This window comes from Diadema antillarum, unplaced genomic scaffold (genome assembly GCF_040938485.1).
Source record: "Diadema antillarum isolate AM-2024a unplaced genomic scaffold, OU_Dant_1.0 scf00000057, whole genome shotgun sequence".
NCBI lineage: Eukaryota > Metazoa > Echinodermata > Echinoidea > Diadematoida > Diadematidae > Diadema > Diadema antillarum.
Window position 1 is genome coordinate 2,246,547 of NW_027270946.1, and position 2,808 is coordinate 2,249,354.

Below are 2,808 nucleotides of genomic sequence, written 5' to 3' on the forward strand. Positions count from 1 at the left end.
ACAGCCCATTACAATGTACGATTTTCGACGAAAACAGTGCTAACAAAATTAGCATGCAATATCCTTCTGAATATACTGAGTAGATAATAATGCGTGTCGCACTCGGTTGACGTATGCAGCAGGCACTCACGAGTTGACCACAAGATGGCGCTAATAAATTTTTTCAACAAGCAGAGAGCCTTGGTGTACTAATGTAGCTGGTGAGATGCGTAGGGCCTACTCATTAATTGAGAGTTCGGTACCTGGTTAGGAGATGGGCAATGATGTACCGGTCAGTCCAGCTGTCAGTGTACGGTTTTGTTTTACCATAACAATGGACCATCGAGCTACCCCTATAGCTCCATGAATAGACAAAGTGCTTGCGATGAATCGTCGGTACCAAGATGAATACCCCGGTAGCTACTAAGTGTTACAAAAAAAAAACATTTCCCACTTTTGATCCTTAGTAGTTTAAAAAAAAAAAAAACATCAGATAACACTGACATTGATATGAACACGAGCTGAATAGTGTACAATTTTGTTAGAGGTGATTTAAAAGTTAAGACATAAATCAGTTTCATTAAATTCAATATTAATTTGTAAGTAAGGGTTTGGATTTTGCTCGATTTTCAACCCTCTGTACAGAACTGTAACTTTGCACAGAGGTCACGATGTGTATGGGAGTGTATGGTTAACACCCAGACAATGGTCCTGAACGATGGTCAGGGTTTGAATGCCAAGTATTAGGCCTACATAATGATTGATGAGAAATTCCACTATCACGGCTAGTCTTTATTCATCCTGAAATGTGTTAGTGTATCAAACTATGCAAGCACATGAAAACATGTGCTTTCTTTCTTCATGTGCATGCATTCTACCCTTTACCATGAATTTAGACTAGCATTGCCAAGGACAATCCATCATGAATTATCAATAAAACATTCAAGTGCCTTGGAGCAAGAGACCAGAAACCTAACCAGCAAAGCTCTGAAAAGGTAGTATTCATGTCTATTGTTCAGGGCCATTGTAAGCACACACTCACATACACATCATTGCGGTTACTGTGTAAAGTTCAAATTTTGTGCAGAGACTTAAAATTTGACAAAAATCTGGAACCTGTCGTGGATCTAATGAACTGATTTATGATTTCATATTCAAATCATTTCCAACTAAATTGTACACTTTTCAGCTATTGCTCATATCAAAGACAGCGTTATCTGATATATAGTTTTTGAACTATCAAAAGGATAAAAAGTGGGAAATGTTTTTTGTAACAATATATAGTATCTATATGTATGACGTTGCGGTAGGGTGTTGCTGTTTTGTTCTATGTGACACGCAGTCCGTTCGCTTTTGTCGATATCTAAGAAATACCCCCCCCCCCCCGTTCATTGTTTGATAAACCTATCCAAATCATTAATGAAGCGGGCCTGTCACTTTTTAAAATTTACACTATCATCTTCCTGTTTTTGTTCTCTCTCATTTTTCTGCACTGCTGGTTAATACTGTTTCGTTTGTTTGTTTGTTTGTTTGTTTGCCAAGTTTGTTTGTTTGTTTGTTTGTTTGTTCAATCCCAATAAATTAAAAAAACAGTATAATGATCACGTTTACTTGCAAAAAGTGAAATCGGGAGAACGGGTTTGTGTAGGTTCCATCACACTCCGATAAAGAGTGAGTAATTTCATATTACGAACACAATGAAGGTTTACATGTTCGCGTCGAATATGAAAATATGCACGTCTACAAAGTTCAGGAGCTTATGAAGTCGTCGATCCCAACTCTCCAATGTATACAATCATGTTGACAGAGGGCACAGAAAATAATATACTCGGTAGTTATTCATGATTTGGGTCAATGACTTAGCAACCGCAACCTCTCCTCTGAAAGTAATTAGCGAGCTGCTAATCTGCGACGCTGTTAAATGTTTACGCCGCGGCTATTAGGCTTAACTTGTTGTTCAGCACATGCGGGTGACAGAGCCTGTTGGAGTATAGGCCCGCCATAACCATTACCTCTATTAGACCTAAAGCTCGCTATATTTGATTATTTGATGCGAGGCAAAATAAAAAGGGAAATAAATAAATACAAAAAATGAAATAAAATAAAGTTTCCCTTTCGATTTAATTGAAAGAAAGGGAAACTCAGTAAAGGTTTGTGTGCTGGTAAATGATAAACTTGCGAGACATGCAGGCAAATTCACAATCTCCTTGCATTTCACCTTAATACATCTATAACTGCATGCTCATCTGAATATTCTGAGGCTATATATCGTTATGTGAAAACAAGTGAAATTTCAGATTCCATAACTCCGAATTTGGGACCGAGTTTAATGACACTGGAATAATCATCTTTATCTGTTTGTTTTGTTTTTGTTTTTGCTGCATTCCTGAAAGGGAAATCTATCTGTATATGGATTCAATTAGTGCAAAATGTTGGAACAAATCAATGAAATTTGAACAAATATCTGACCATCCGTTCAACCGTATTATGAACTTACAGATTTGGTTTGAACGTGCAATCATTACTATAGATTAAAAAAAAACTACAATGCACGATTTGACAGGAAAAAACAAACCCGAATAAGCCTGCCATGAAAATATAAAGAGAATATCACATGTTTATATTCATAGTCATATATCACACATGATTATTATTATTACTCATTTATTATTTTTTTTCTGTTGTACGTAGCACTGAAGCAATATCCAGAGCCAAAACGGTTCCGAAGCAATTTCTAGTCGAGCGCCATCTTGCGTCCAGTAGACTACCGCTCCGATTATGCAATGTTCTTGTCCCAAAATGCATTACTAACATATTTCCGTACGTAAA